The 16,621-nt window shown below is 49.0% G+C and overlaps 1 protein-coding gene across 1 annotated transcript in view; it reads right to left on the bottom strand.

Moving 5' to 3' along the window:
* ADARB1 (adenosine deaminase RNA specific B1) overlaps positions 1-11,640 on the bottom strand; it is a 65,943-nt gene extending 54,303 nt beyond the window's left edge. Inside the window, exon 1 of the mRNA XM_088536715.1 lies at positions 11,584-11,640. The gene's annotated coding sequence lies outside the window, so the exon portion shown is untranslated. The remainder of the gene's footprint in view (positions 1-11,583) is intronic.
* Between the last annotated feature and the right edge of the window lie 4,981 nt (positions 11,641-16,621).

The raw sequence follows: 16,621 nt of genomic DNA, 5'->3' as shown, positions 1-16,621 counted from the left end.
GGCGGCCGTTATTCTGAAAGCCAGGGCTCCTTCTTGGGCCCGCGTGATTCCACCTCCGGGCCAAAACCACAGGCAGGTCACTGCGCCTGCAACTACAGGGGGCAGTTCTGCCATCTTCCTTCCCATGTCCTTGTCCCATGAACTGGCACGACATTCCTCCTCTGGCTCTGCCATGCCCCTCGCCCACGCAGAAGATTCTCCCGCTTGCGGCCCCAGGAATGGGAACGCGGCAGTGAATGTCCTGCAGCGCGAGCGCTGCTTGCTGTCCTGACTCCACCGCAGCTGCGGCGGGAACAGGGTGAAATACTGCATACAAGTTATATTTAGATGGAAATTCTGATTCTGCTCATGGAAATGAGCATAAAAAAATTCTATGCATGCCTACACCTATCGAGACAGAGACTGCATACATTTTCTTTGAAGCAGAAAGGAAGCAATTCATTCAGAAAATCGCTCTCTGCAGGATAACCTAAACCTGCACGTCAATGTTCACTACACAAAAAGCCAGGATTCTAAATCTGAGAGGTGAAAACCTCCTGTAAAGCCTTGAACAGCTGGGCCAAAAGCCATTTATTCCAAACTATCCCACTGCACATGTACTAATGACGTGCTCACCACCAATGCTACCCGAGCAACAAAATGGAGGTCTGACAAACTGTGAGGTACCAGAAGTTCATGTACTTCTTGAGCAGCAGTGGATGTAAAAATATATGTTCGTATTCATTTTCCCGAACTCCTCCGCATCTGGGAAACGCTACTGTTTTCAGAAAACTGAGAGGGCTGTGCTGTTTTACACATTTCTTTTTTGGAACAATCAACATACCCCCATGTCATGAAATAATGTGACTCATCTCACAACCACCATCATCAACTTGACCCCATACTCCCCAGGCAAAAAGCTGGTTGTGGGTATAGTTTAAATTTATACAAAATGATGACTGCGATTCGGCAGCAAAAAGAGCAAACAGTGACAAAGCTGTATCCCCCTTTCAGTAATTCATGCTCATTTTGTCAGGACGGCTCATAGTTCAGTTATTCTTCGTTGTTTCCTGATCACAGCAAGTCTGCAGCTAAACGCTAGTACTTCCTGCCTTCTGCTAGGGAAAAATATGATTTTCTTCCAATTGCTATGGTTGTTCTGTATGTCTCAGGCTGCCCAGAGAAGCTGTGGAGTCTCCATCCTTGGAGATATTCGAAAGCAGGATCAGCCTCCCTGCACTAGATCATCGCCAAAGGTCCCATCCAATTTCAACTATTCCGTGACTCTGAAGGGGGTTATATAAACGCTGGTTCTGTTTATTTAAGAGCATGTGTACTCAGTCTCCAGGAAATGTTACCATGGGCTAAAGTTCACAATTTAAATTTGTGGCGTATTGAAGCCTCTCAGCAAACCGAGGAGTGTATTAGTTTAATACAGTGACCGCGCAACCTTTGTATTTTGAGGAAACTAGGGTGAAGAGTCCATCTTGCAAAATTTTCAAAGTGACTTCCAAAATCAGTCAAGTTCTGCTCTCCTCAGGAGGACGTAACTCCGACATACAGCTTGGGTTATGGTAAAATCAAAACAGTGGACTAAATATCTCTGTGCAGGCAGCTATTCAGGGACACATGACATTTTTTTGTCCTTCAATCCCTGCCACTTCTGCACAATTACCTAGACTCCCGTTAAAGCAAGAGGCAATCTAGCAATCCTCTGAATCAGCAGCCCTCCAGTCTAATCTTGAAAGCTCATCAATTTTCTCAGAGCCAAATCCTTTAGCCTAATACAAAGCATTACCCCTCCAGGGCTGCTCCAAGATCATCCGCGCAGACAATCCTGCTTCCAGGAGCCCGTGGGATCCCGCAGCCATCAGCTGATGAGGCCGAACGGGCCTGAATGACTCAGGCGGCTTCGCTGCCGCTTGGCTCCAGGGTGGCCGGGAGCGGTGCCGCCAGCCCCCCGCTACCATGGAGAGCTCCCTGCCCCCCGCGCCGCGGCCCACTCTGCTGCGACTGCCCAGGTCTCTTGGCTTCCTCATGTGCTTCCTTGGCGAACACCCCCCGCGCCTGAGGAGCCGGCCGCGCGGCGCAGTCAGGGGGTGCCGCACCCTGCGACTAACGCCGCACTCGGAGCGCTTCGTGCAGCGGTCACCAGACACTACGTCTGTGGCGCTGCTCCGGAATCAAGAGCGTCGCGTCAGAAATCTATTCCCAAACCAGATCCAACTCATGCCAGCGGGAGAAACTCTCAGTGGGCTTCTCTCCCTATTCCAACAGGCCTCCTGACCAGTTCCTGTTTCACTTCAGCCCACGTCACCTTAGGAATTTCAAGGAACCCTGAAAATCCCTGGAGTTACAGACCAAAACCAATATCCGTCCTCTCTAGGGAAATAACATGAAGGAGGAATACAGTAATTCCTCAATCCTCGGCAGCCACCAACACCCTACACCTGGCCCAGGCAAGGCAACCGCACGGACATCACCACCACACAGAAGACACCCTTGCTCCTGGCTTCATCACTGTGACGTTCACCAGCATTTAGCGCAAGGGATTAAGAGCCACCAATGCCCTTTTGGCCATTATGTGCAGCAGAGCCTAGCTCTGCAGGAGCTCCCCCCATCCATCTCGGGCAGCACCAAGAAAGGTGAAAAGTCACCTTTCATTTCCTGTCACAGACAGCAGAGGATCCACGCTGATCTCCTGACCTAGGGGACAGGCATAGGTCAATCACCACCTTCATATTTTCAGCTGATCAGCCCTCTTAAAATGCAAATCATGATGCTTGCTTCAAGATGTTCCTTTTCCTTTCAAAGTAAAACACATATATATTTCAAAGACTGTATATAAGCACAAAACTATGCAAAATTCTTGACATCATAAAACAAGCAATTTCAAAACAAACAGGGCTAGCAGTAGGGAAAAAGGTTATATGCCACTGTCTTTCAAAAAGAGACATCATTGTTTTAGTAATAAATACAAGCAAAATCCAAAAGAATTCCTTTACTTTAAGAAAACTTCATTCACAGATCTTATTAAGTGAACTGGATTTCTTTTATGAACTCAGGAGCAAAAGAAGGAAAAGCATATAAGAAGATTATGTTAATACTATTTTTAAGCATACGTAAGGACAGTGAATGAAATACTGATTATTCACTCACTTCCACCACATAATTTAAAAAGCAACTACTTGCTAAAAATAGCCTTCAACAGATAAGAGAAACTAGGCAACACCAGACATCTGGGTACAGCTACAGTAATACTCACTATACCCCACTATCCACACGCGTCAGTACTGAAGTCTATGGAAATTAACTTTGATATAAAAGCATCAAGAGGGATAAACCACCCCAAAGCTTTCATCTAATGCTCCTTTTGTGCAAATACAGCAATATGTTTCAGAAGGAAGCATGCTATTTCCAGCTTTTTATCATAATGATAAACAGCAGAACTGGATCTAACATAATTTCCTTGTTTCTCGTCAAAAGGATTCAAATACACACGAAAAGCAGATTTCATACAGAGAGATTTTGACTCTTCATTAAGTTAGTCAGAAGGACTCGGTAGTCTTCTCAAAACAACAGAGGAACTGCTGTGCTCACGCTGCCGTTAGTCTCTGCATCAAAGCGATGCTACAGATCTAGGAAAGGATTTTCTCCACTTCCTTGATGGCTCTCTAGTCTGAAAGACTCTGGCCATCTGAATTTTTTGGAAGCAAAGACACACTAGCTCTTGAGCTAGACCATGACGCTTCTGTTCAAGCCAGCTGTATTTTTCCATTTCACATTCCTCAAAGCTGCTGACACCGTCAAAGGTCCCATTTAGCTTCTGGTTCATCAAAGGCTGAATACTCATCAGTCACGGAGGCACAATCCACTCTCCAGCTCACGGGTGGCAGATGAGCTCCTAGAGCTCATATTCGTGTTTCATTTCATCCAAATGGGAATCAGGCCTGTGCTCCCAGACTGTGCTGCAAGGCGAACTGTAACACAGAGAAGGGGAGACCACCAGGAGATTTGCTGCAAAAAGCACAATCCTGATACAAATTAAAATACTAAGGTAGATACACCCCACTCCCCTGTCAGAATCACTGGTTCTAGTTAAGCATTCATTTCCAGATCCACTTTTTATCAAAATAGTATCATGCTACATCAAGTAAAAGAAGATTGCTTGGCACTGGTGAGTGGCAAAAGATAAAAAGCATCTGTAAAAATACTACTGCAAGAATGTCCGTACAATACATATTAAATCCCAGGAAAGCACATCTGCTCTCAGCACTTGAATGACAACTTCACTGGTCATAAGAATGCTTGTAACCAAGAGAGAGGCTGAAATCCAGGACAAGACGTCCAAGCTGACTCTGAGAAAATGCAAGTGTAGTACCACACTGCTCTTCCAAAACAAACCTTAGGGAGAGAAAAAAGGTGGACTGAGTTTTAGAGTAACTGCTTCAGACTAAAGTCTTTGCTTGACGGCAACATGGTAGATTCACAGCTCCTCTCCTGTCCGTCTCCAGGCCATGAATATCCGGGATCAGAGGCTGGTGCAGACCTCAGGATCCACCACTATCCACAGAGCATCTGCGTCTTGGGTAGACACCAGAGGGCCACAAGGTTAAAAACATACACGAAGTCCGCGCATCCAAAAGAGACATTCAACCAGATATGATGTTTCAGTTACTAAAGCTAAGAAAATTTAACTGAACAAATGCTATTTCTTATGCAGATTAGTAACCATAAGAAGTTTCCTCTTACTTAAAACACGTTGCTATGTTCCACTGTGCAAAAGGCTGGAAACTGCATATATGTCTCTCCCCACTCCCCCTCGAGCTCTTTTCACAGGATAAAAGTGACCAAGGGTGATCAGAATCAGCAAAAACAACTAAGTACCTGACAAAAACAGAGGTCAACAGTGGCTCCTCCTTCTGCAGACCACCCTGTGCAGCAAGCATAGGTTTTGAACCGAGGGTTGGTGAGGGGAGGCTCTAAATGGGGTTCCCCCATTCAGCTCTATTAGAAGCTTTTCACAAACGAAGCACAGTCCAACCATCTAACATCCAACCGCTTATACTCATTCTTCTCATTTTTCAGATACCTAAATACACCATTACTGATCCTCTATCTTTAGATTTGAAAAAGATGGTATGTCTGAGGACAAAAGCAGAGTAGAAGTATGTTATCTTAGCCTGTTTCTGATCCCTTACCACAGCAGTACACATTTTTTTCCTATTATCCTCATAACAGCATCCATAGAGGGCCAAACCGAGGGTCCCTCTAGCCCATCCTTGCAGCTGCTGTAAGAACAGGGCAGGCCTGCACAGGCATTTTCCCTAAATGTCCTCCCAGTCTCCACTCATTTCCAGCAAGGACAATTGCCGATTTACAGACAGTATTTGGGTATATTCAGTACCCACAGGTGAACTCTTCTGCTACAGCTGTCAACATTTTATGTTCCTGCTAACCTGCATGCTCAGTTTCCCAAGGAGAAGATAGGGCTGATCCTATTCTGCTCTTACTGGCATTTATCTAAAAGGTTTTGCTTGTTGAGATTAAGTACACAGCACCCGTGCTCAATACTTGAGGTGAAAATTACAAACTCATTTAGATTCAAAACAGACTTTGCAAACAAACTTTTAGAAAACTTGCAATGAAAAAAAATAATAATTCAAGTGTTTCTCTCCACCTCCAAACAGATCCCAGCAGACTGCACCTAAACATTACAATATAATTAACTAATGAAAAAGCAGTGAAAACTCAAACTTAAAAATGGATTTGCTAATAAAGACAAGGAGCTGAAAAAACGAACACAAAATCAACCTCCTTGAAGACAGACTGAACGTTTGTTTGGGGAAGTCCTGCAGAATACAAGAGGTGAATGGTAATTATCCCTGCAAATATTGAAACCTTAAACAGGAAAATAAAATTCTAATTGAGGTTGCCTCGCAACTCCTATATAAAAGTCTCACTTTCATAGGCTACAACTGACATATTAAAGAAAGAGATGTTTTCCCTACGTGCTTGTTTTCTTTTTGATCAAATTTTAAGCAGTTTGTCTTTTCTCAGGGTTGAAATGAGAAAGCAGGAGGAGGGAGGGAATGAAGAGTGCTGGTATACATGGCGTTTGGGATGATGCTAAACCGACATCAGTGCAAGCCCCAAAGCCCAACATACCCAAGAGCCTTTCACAAAACTGTCTATATAAATATTCTAAAACAACAACAACAAAAACAGGCAGCAAGGCAATCAGTTACACAGTATATCCCAACTTGCATCTCCAAATTCTAGCTCGCCACCAAATGCAGAAACTTTTATATATCCCCCTGAATTCAAAATCCAGCATATTCTTCCCACCCTTTCCCTGAATGAAAATATTGAAGATATTCAGCATCTTACCCCTAGGATGCCTCAAAGTATCAGCTCCGAGAGTTTTATTCTGTCTGAATCCTCGGGCCGTCGGGGAAAAGGAAATGAAAAGTTGATTTTCCTATTTCAGCACACCTCAAAAAGGAAAAGCCTCAGAAACCAAGTGGAAAGAACATCAGTATAAATATCTTAAAGCTATCTTGGCGCAAACAGGAAAAAAAGAAAAATAACTAAACTCTTCAATCCCCAGAACAGACTTTCCTTTTGCATCCTTGCCAAAAGTACTCAGCACAAAAATCCTGATCCAAGTAGCTATGAAGCACTATACAGGACATTTTCCTGGATAACTGTAAAGATCTTTAAAACAAAACTTACATCTTCATTCACCTCATAGCTGCATATAGATTCACCCCCAACCTCCCCTTGCTTCTGCCCAAGGAGCAGGACGTGCAGCAAAAGAAAAACAACAGTACCTAAAGGTGGGTTAAGCATCACCTATGACACTGCAAGATTTCGGGCTGATCACTGCTCACCACGTTCATGAAGGCAAATAAGAAAATTCTGCTTCAACTGGAACTACCTGTGCAACTCGATTTCCTGCTTGCCCTTCTATCAAGCAGCAGCTCTGATGTCTAAGAATACATCTGCACTCAGTCAACAGCTCTTCCTTCAGCTAGAGCACTAACCTGAGACCTTCCTCCATTTGGATGCTTGTCCCCACACAACTCCCAGGCAACTTCACGTTGACATTTTGACCCACTATGAAGCGCCATGGACTTTTCCATCCATTGACCAGTTTCCTCGGGGCCATGGTGATACGACCGCATCAGCTCCATGCTTGGGAAACGCAGCGAAGCAGCACACAGGGTGCTGGGGTTCCCTGGCAAGACCAACGACAGGGCAGTCCTGTTTAAGAGCACAAACCATGTCCTCGATGCAAGAGACAGAAGAGGGAAGAGACCTAACCCTGCAGCATCATGGAATACGTCCCTCCCTCATGTACTGCATGTATTAATGAAAGTAATTAAAACGTGTCACCGTTCTTGTTCAAGCACATCAACAAGAAAGAAAATAATAAAGGGATAAGATTATGACACCATCATCAAGCTCAAAAGGAAAACAAAACAAAACCTTCAGGCCACAGTATCTGGCTGCTTCTGAGCTTCTACCACTTTCACAGCTGTTCTCCATCACATACAAGAAATCTCAGTAATTATCAACTTCACCCAACCAACCTGTAATTATCCAAAGCAGCTCACCATTTTCAGCTGCCTCTAACCAGCAGACACTCACAGAGGATACTTCTGCAGTCAGGTTATTCTCTAAGTTTATTGGCACAGGGCTGGATATCCACCAAAAGGGACGGCACGGAGTCACCGCTCTGCAGCCGGGCCCCACTCGTCCCCGAGCTCCAAAGCCTACAGCTACAGCCAGCAACAGGCTCCGCTGGCTGTTTCAATGAGGGCTCAAGGTGAAACTTCTTTCATCCTTTGGGGACAGCCTGAATTCCCCTCACCTGTGACCTGCCAAACATCACAGCTGACTCAAAGACAGCCAGGGTAAAGATCCAAATGCCCTTTGCAGCCAAAGAGTCTGGAGAGGACTTCTGCCTACAAATTCTTTCTGAAATTATCTTACAGTAAGATGACAATCAATGACAACTAAAGACAATGTGGCATCTCCCTACTTTCTTTTTTTTCCCCCTCTCTCTCTTTTTTTTTTTTCCCCTAAATGCACAGATGCGCTATTGCTTTGGTCAGCTGCAAACCCTAACGTTCACAAGAGACTCCTACAAGCTCCTAAGGCATGTGGACAGTCTCTTCAGAGATTAAAATTGGTTGCAAAAATAAATATTTTTAAAGCCTCCAGGAGGCTTAGTATCCAAATACATTTGCAACGTTTCATTAAATGCACAAGATGATACAAACAATATTTACTGCAAAGACGGAAAAAATGTACTCATTTGTTAAAACAGTAGGAAAGAGCAAGAAACAGCCACACCATATGCAGACAGGAAAAACTTGCTTGAAAAGAAAACTAACATAATTTGCTCACACAATCAATTTGTCAAACATCGTTTTCTCACACAATATTTATTTTATATGATTATTTCATTCAAAAGCCAAACTACATAAATAACAGCCTCTCCTGTTAAATAAGTCCAAAACCACAGGTTTAATCTTCAGTACTTAACCTTAAACTGAAATCCATACTAGGGCAGCTGGGTGGCCTACGTTTTGAAGATGCCAAGCACTTACTGGCTTCAGAAGCTGCAGAAACAGCAAGTGCTGCACATCTTCGATTATCAGACCACCTTCTTAGAGGCCCAAATATAGATCCTCACTTAAGGTTTTAGGGGCCAATCTGGTTCCAGTTCCAGACCTATGATCACATGAGATGATGCTGAGTGTCATCTAATAAGCCCAGCCATTCAGGTTTTACCTACTTCAGCCAAAAAAACAGCAGGCTTTTAAAACAGAAGAAAAGACCCCTGCTCTTATAATAAAGTGACAAGGTAAACGTACTCTGAAGGAACTCTGTGCCTGGCTCTTAGCAAGGGAGAGGCCTCCGGCGTGACACCGCACTGCTGTTCACAAACCAAACGCAGGACATGCAGGGGACTAAACTTCCATTAGGACAAATAATCCTGAATAAGCAGGGGCAAGCACAAAGCAAAAAGAACACTGAGGCTCATGAGCACAGCGGGAACAGAGCTCTGAGACGTCCCCTGCAAGCACTAATGTAACGCCCTTAAAAGAACCTTCTCAGGAGGCAAGGCTTCATAAATCAAATGCTCCTCCTGCTGAAAGAGCAGATCATCTCTGGGTAACAGCAGGGCATGATCAAATGCGGCAGCAGCCGCTTGAGCCACTCGCTAGAGAACGAATCAGACGCAGAGGCACAAAGGCCTGAGCCGCTGTCCCCCGAGCCAGGGAGCGCGGGCTAGGGCTCCCCGACGGAGAGCGGCAGACAAAGCCCGCGTGTGCGCGGCTCGGGGACACAACCCATCTGTCACGCTCTGATAAACCGCGTGGCAGCCCGTGAGAAAGTCCCCGGCACAACCCCCACTTGCGAGCCGGCGAGAGCAGCAGCCGCGTGCGCGGCCACTCCGAGCGCCGCGACAAAGGGCCCAGCTCCGCGCGGCGCCGCGGCCCTCCGCGCGCCCGGCCGGGCCCAGCAGCAGCGACTCACGCGGGCCCCAGGGTCTCGCGCGTCCCTAACGGAGCTTAGGGGCTCGGAGCAACAACGAGGCGCAGTGGCCTCACCAAGCTGCCACGTTTCTGGCACTCACTCGTTTACGAGAAAAGGTGGCACCGCTCAACCTCTGGGCTGCCGAAGGAGCGGCGGGAAAATTTCTGTCCTGTTCTGGTACCCCCAAACCGCGAGGATGGCTGAGCTTTTCCACAGGACACCGCAGGACTACACCCAGGAGAGGCCAAGGCTTCAGGATTTGCTACAAAAAAAAGTTAAACAGACACAGAGGATTTGGCAAAACCCCCAAACGCATGCATCTTAGACATCCCAAAAGTAACAACAGTCATTCACAATGTGACTGTTTACACTGTGAGACTCATTACACAGGAGGCCTGCCTATTTTTAGAGGTAGATATCACTACAATTGAGTGCTAGATAAACCCAAACAATTATTTTAAAAGGGTATTCCATCACTAATTATTCTAAACATCTTCTGCACTCTGCAGGTTGGCTTGCTGCCACTCTCAAGCGTAGAAGCTCTCAAGACGATGCTACAACTTCGCTTGCCCAATGCTTTCACCACGGTGACAGGCAACTCCCATAACAAGCAGTGGGTCCGTACGGGTCCAACGGCACAGCAAGCTCACCACAGCTTTCGCACAGCAAAAATGCAAGGGTACATTCTTGCTGAGGCTAGAAAACAACACGGGAAGCTTTAATTCACTTCACCCTTGAGAAAAAAAGACAGGAATGGAAGCAGTGAAAATAGTGGCAAAGTAGAAGCATTTGAACTGAGCCCCATGATTTGACAGGAAATTCAAAGCTAGTGGCTCAAATCCAGCGTGGCGAAACGTAGGAACGCCGTGGAAGCTAGTTGCAGCTTGAAAGGACCTACTGGGGGAAAAGAAAGGGTTAGGCTCATGCAAGAAGGCATAAAACAACCAGTTTAAGAACTAAACAAAAGCACAGGCAAAACATACTTGCTTTTAAAGACCAGCTTCACTGCTCTTAGCCCTGTAACTCCAAGCTATTTTGTGGTTGCACAAGGTTGAGTCCGGGGTCCCAACGGCTTCGCGAGCTCCTGCGCAGCCAAGTGCCACAAGTGTTTTCCTCATCCAGAGTTTGAGGGGATAATGGGCGAATACGCAGGCAAAAAGAGCAGCCGCACCAGGTTGGGCACCATCTTTCCATCCTTCCCACGCGCAACCCTGCGCTCCCCAGGGGCGCCTTAAAAATGATGAAGCCCACAGAGAGTTATTGCACAATAACCGGGATTGTGACCACGGTTTTGTTTAAATACGGCTCAAACCCAACAAACCACGAGAGGCATCGGCCAACCTAGACCGAGTGCAGGCCAAGGCAACAGATGGTGAGCAGAGAGGGCTGCAGCACGTTTCAACCGAGCAGCGAAGGAGGATGCTTCGAGGTCACGCAGCGCTTCGCCACAGCACCCTGGTTTTAAAGACCAGCTTTCCGAACACACACCTCTGCCTTTTCCAATGCAGGCGGGAGCAAACGGCATCGATGCTGTATTTTTAGAAAGGCAGGGGGAAGACGCACATACAGATGAAAAAAAGGAGTTTTCTTCTGCGGGTGGGACAAGCAGGCTGGGATAACGGGGCAGGCAGAGCAGAGCCAGGGAGGCGCCACCGACGCAGTCACCTTCCAGGTCGCAGCCCGCGCCAGCCTCGCTGCCGGCAGCCCGCGGTAGAGCACCAAGATTAAATAAATTAATTAATTAAATGCATGGATAAATATAAATAAAGAGCTGAAGCGACGGCCGGGGCAGCCCCGGGGGAGCCGCGAAGGGACATGCGGGGGCGCAAAACGTCCCGCGGCGCCGCCGCCGCCCCCGCAAAATGGCTTCGCCCTAAGGGCCCCAAGGGCGGCGCGGGGGCCGCCCCGCCGCACTGCGCCCCGGCCCCGCTGCCGCCCGCCGCGCGCAACAGGTGCGGGGCGCCCGGGCCCGCGGCGCCGCCGGCACCTGCCGCCGCGTCAGCACCTGGACAGGTCCCGCGGGGCGGGCGCGCCCCCCGCCGCCGCACGCACCTCGCCTGCCGCCGCCGCCGCTGCCCGGGCCCCGCCGCTCCGCCATGCGCCGCGCCGAGCCGAGCCGAGCCGAGCCGAGCCGAGCGGCGGCTCCCGCTGCGCCGCCGCGGGCGCCGTGCGCGCCTGCGCGCCACCGGGGCGAGCGCCCGCCCGCCCCGCGCGCCCCCGCCGACGTGCAGGCCGCGAGCCCCGCGCCCGGGGGCGGGGCCTGGCGCCGCGCGGGCGCCCCTATTGGCCGGGCAGCGGCGGGGCGGGGCGGGGTCGGCGCGGAGGGCGGGGTGAGCGGGCGGCGCGCGCGCGCACTCAGCGCCGCAATGGGCGCGGGGCGGGGCGCGCGGCGCGGGCGGCGGCGCTGATTGGGCGCGCGCGGCGCGGGGGGCGGGGCGCGCGCGGCGCTGCGGCGCGGGCAGGTGCAGGGGGCGGGGGCAGCGCGCCCGGGCGCGGCGCTTTGGCGGAGGGGCCGCTCCGAGGCCGGGCTTCAAGGGGGAAAAGCCTCTGCCTTTTTCTTTTTTTTTTCTCTCTCTTTTCGGAGGTTAAAATAGAAACTGTAGGGCATATGGCAACTCCCACACCAAAACTGGCTCCCTGGAATGACCCTTACTGCGCTTTTGCGGAGGCACAGCACGCACACGCGCAGAAATACATTTGAGAAGAGCAATAAAAATGGGAGCGTGAACCAAAAAGGGAATAAAAAAGGGAGGCGGATCAAGGAAGAGCCCATAAAACAATCCAGGTTTTGTACCGAGGGCTGATTTTATTTTGCCCCAGGGCAGCGAGCAGGCAGCTGAGCAATGACTCTCCACACCTGGAGCCTTCAAAAAAGGCCAGGCCAGAGCATTCAGGCCCGTGGTCCCCTTTCCCAGGGTGAGCATTGCTCCCACACCTGCTATGCATTCCCTTGTGGTTCGCACGCCCCAAAACATGCTCACGTTTTCCAGCCCAAACAGCTGATCTAACCCAAACCCACCTTCTGGCTGCAGCCACCACCCCAAATCTTCCCCCGCAGCTGGCTCAGTTGCCCAAGGGTTTCAGTTGAGGCCAGGCCTTTGGTGGCCCTAGCCTTGGTTCTCTGCATCAACACAGCCCTTCCAAGGCAGCCGGCTGCCCTATCTTATCATTTCTTGACAAAGTTATTACGCTTTATAAGGTAACTGGTTGACACAACACACTTGGACACCTCTAGGGCGCTAGAGCTGGCCCTGCAGAACACACTCATTAAAACAAGTGCTGTTTCCCCATCAATAAGAAGTGCTGTTTCCCCATCAATAAGGTGTTGAGCGCACGGGATTAACCCTAGCTGACGTGAGCTGGCAGAGGGCAGCCTTTCTCCTGGGTTTGAGCAGCGAGTGCTCCTCAGCCTCATTCTATCCAGTGTTATCGGCGATCCAAAATAAATCCTGGCACAGCTCATGATTGGAAGGTGAAACTAAGGAACCAGCACGGGGTTTTGACACAGGTCCCCAGACAAGACAACATGGCCAGCTTTTTGCAGCCATCAGATTGTGTGCATCCCCACAGCATGGTTGATGGTTGTCTTCTTCATTGCAAATACATAATGAAAGAACTAGTTTGCACTCTTGCATTTCAGGTGAAAAAAACAAAAAAAGAAAAAAATAATGTTAAGTGTAACCTAAGCAAAATGCAGTCGAGCTTCTGACTGAAACATCTGCAGAAGAACCTTCCTCTAAGGCAGAGTTAGGAACTGTATCCATCTGAACGCACCAAAAGCAGGTCACAGGAGACAGCAGGCACAGAAAGCGCAGAAGGGAAGGAGCAGCGGAGGGAGGAGGGTTGGCGAGCGCTCTGCAGCCTCCTCGCGCCGAAACAAAGAGCCGCTCTGTGCACCGCGGCCGCGGCACATGCCGCACTGACCACAGGAAATAGTTTGCGCACCCAACGCGAAACTTGACCATGGAGCTCCCAGCCCCAGGATGCTGTTAGCGCGAGCCACTAGCAAACCAAGAGCCGTGGACCTTTGAGTGGAGAATAACAAAAACCAGAACTGCAGTTTTTAACAGCTAAAACCAAAATGGGAGGGGGCAGCTGAGCCCCTGGGTGGGGGGGTCCTTCATCTGCCACAGACTGTCAGCTCGGAGATGTCCTCCAGCATCCACAGCTTTTCCCTCAATCAATCAGCAGATCCAGATGTTGCTCCTATGTCCTCTGCTGACAAGTCTCCAGTTCACAAGAGCGACAAGTCCCAGTGCAGGACTCTGTGCTTTGCACTGACCAGTCCCTTGCCATTTCTACCAGGCCAGGTGGCCATCACCTAAATCCTTTTGCCTGATGACAGGACTCCTTGGGATGAAACTTCTCAAGCAGAAGAGCTTCTCTCCTAATGTAGCAGTCTTTCATATGATTTCCCTCCAGCTTGCATGACCAGCAACAGCCTGTGGGGATGACCCAGCAGGTGTGGGAGCTGCTGCTCATACCCTGCCCATCCTGATCAGGCTTCCAGCTGACATCTATCCTCCTCCTGTAGCGGGGCTGCCGACAGCCTCGCTGAGGGCAGCTGTTGTTTCAATTCTCACTTCAGCTAAAGCTTTATCATTCCTCCAGGTCTCCAAATCCCTTGCATTTTTAAAGGTTGCAGAATTCCTGAAAACACAGAGGTCGCAAATGGGAGCATCACTTGTCCGCTGGTGCTCACAACGAGCCAAGTGCCAAACCCAGTTTTGCGCATGGGACAGGCACCATTGCAGCTTGATTTTGTTTTGTCCCACCTACAGCCCTCTGCACATCAGCCTGCACCTGCAGCACAGCTGCCCTCTGGCTGGCACAGCAAGGCCTGCAGATGCCTGCAGCACTCAGCTAGCTCTAGAAATAACAAGTATGGTGAGAGAAATCTCCACTGGCCATGTCTCGATCAGACCATGTATCAAACCTCCCAAAGGAGTTTTTCCGAGCTGCTTCCAGGAGTCTTTACCCAATAGTTTACAGGGAGGGATGTTCAGCCTTTTGCTGTTATAGGCAGGGACATCAGCTATTTATAAGCAGGTTTGGAAACCTCAAGGACAGAGATCCTCCATCTCTGGGCACGTGTCCCGGTGCTGCTCTCTTCCCGGGGAAGGAGACTTCCCCAGTGCCTGACCCAAACTCCCCATCTCCGAGTTCAGCCGTTGCCCCTCATTGTAACATCTGTGACAATCCAGACTGCAGAAGGGATGGTTGCTCCGGGCTCACAGCGCTGACAAGATACGTAAGCGTTCATGCAAAAACTGGGAAATCTAAGGTGCTGCCAACCTTATCGCAGAGCATTACTGCACCCGAAGCTTTGGCACCGTGCCCCGCTTTGCCCTGCAAATCGTGCCCAGTTATCAGAGGAGCGTGGTATCGGATAAGAATAATAAATCTGCCTATATTAAACAATGTAGCTTGATATTATTAAAAGGCATTCCTAAAGGCTTGTGCTTCCTCATCTATGTCTATAGTGTTTATGCAGTAACAAATGGATATTACACTGTACTAAGGTTTCTTCCATACTTTCCACCTTCTATATACAGTAGAAGCAAAACCAAGCTCTTTGTTAAGCTGCTCTTCTGCTTACATTTAGTTTGCTCCCTCACACTGTTCCTTCCTGGTAGCATAAAAACTCATATATACACTCTTGAAGAGGATAAAACAGACCGGCACGAAAGCCTGCGCTGGAATCAACAACCTATTTTTAAACTTCCTCTTCTGGAAAGGCAATAATCCGCCTCCCCGCCCTGCCTCGGAGCCGCCTGGCCACAGGGCTGCGGTCAGCCTGCTCTCGGCTGGTGAAGCTTTGCGGCAGTAGAACCGGGCAAAAAGCAAATGTTGTCATTGCTCCATCCCACCCGGCGCTGCAAGCCAAAGCGGCCAGGCCTCTGCTAGGGAAACGGCTGCGAAATTCACTACGATGTGTTGGGCAGCTAGGAAACCCTCGGACATTGTGGAAACCTCTTTGCAGCACAGGAGAGGGAGGAGCTGAGGGTTAATTCTTGTCTGATAATGCTCATGATGAAGAGCGCAAAACTTAAGGGTTTTGCTCCTAATTAATTCAGTTCCCTCCCCACCCCCATGGACAAAAACGCTTCTTTCCCTGCTAAAGCGTTGCAGATCTATCCAAGCCCCAGCAAATCTCGCAGGGCTGGGAATGGGGCTCACCATGGGGAGGGCAGAGCGTTACTAGCAGCAGGTCAGCACCACTCCTGACTCCCTGTTCCCAGGAGAAACCTCTCCATTCTTCCCTGCATGACGATACCTGCTTACCTTTTATTTCCCCCAGTAGAAAATGATCTATTTCCAAAAGACAAATGTAAGAGTTGATGGTGCTTAGGAAATAACACTTTCTTCCAAAGCACTTCCTCTTTTTCTTCCTCTTTTTAATCAAAATATTTTGTTTAAACAACTCTTTTTTTTTCTTTTTTTTTTTTTTTTAAGATTGCTTTCCCCCAACTCACTTCAATAAAGGAACTTATAAAAATTCTGTTTTTTTTTTTTTTTTTTTTTTTTTTAAAGTTCTGGGAAACTCAAAAGATTAGGCTGCTGCTTGTAAAACAGAGTGGTGCCTTTCAAACGCTGCAAGCCCAAAGCGGCTTTACAGTTTCCAGGTCGTAAAACTGTTTTCTGCTTTGGGGCTGCTTGATTTACAAAGCGGCCGCGGCCAGGCAGGGCCTCGCAGGCCATCGTCTCCATCCCGCTCTCGCTTGGCGCGAGGCCACCAGCCAGACGCGCCGCTGCTTTGCTATCGCGCCGCAGCCACGGCCAGGTCCCATCTGTCGGCTGCCACGAGGCCTCCAGCGACGTTTGTCTGGCCTTCGAGGTCCCTGTGGTATGTGGTGGGGTTTCAAGAGCTGGAAGGGTTGTGGGAGTGCCAGAGCCACAGATTTCGGGAGCAACCAGCCCTTCCCAGAACTGTTGCTTATGGTTTCAGGGAATTTCTTCTCAAAATTTTGCCTTACTCTTACATTTGACTATTGTCTCTGCAAACAGCTGAAAGCTCCAACTGTTTTAATAGCTCTGTCTGCATGTGCTCTCCTCACTGTGCGTTAACATCTTCTGCAAGCAACTTGTT

The sequence above is a fragment of the Tinamus guttatus genome, unplaced genomic scaffold (assembly GCF_059628265.1).
Source record: "Tinamus guttatus ecotype Peru unplaced genomic scaffold, ASM5962826v1 Tinamus_guttatus_pri_ptg000702l, whole genome shotgun sequence".
Lineage (NCBI taxonomy): Eukaryota > Metazoa > Chordata > Aves > Tinamiformes > Tinamidae > Tinamus > Tinamus guttatus.
This window is presented reverse-complemented; position numbering and strand designations above follow the sequence as displayed.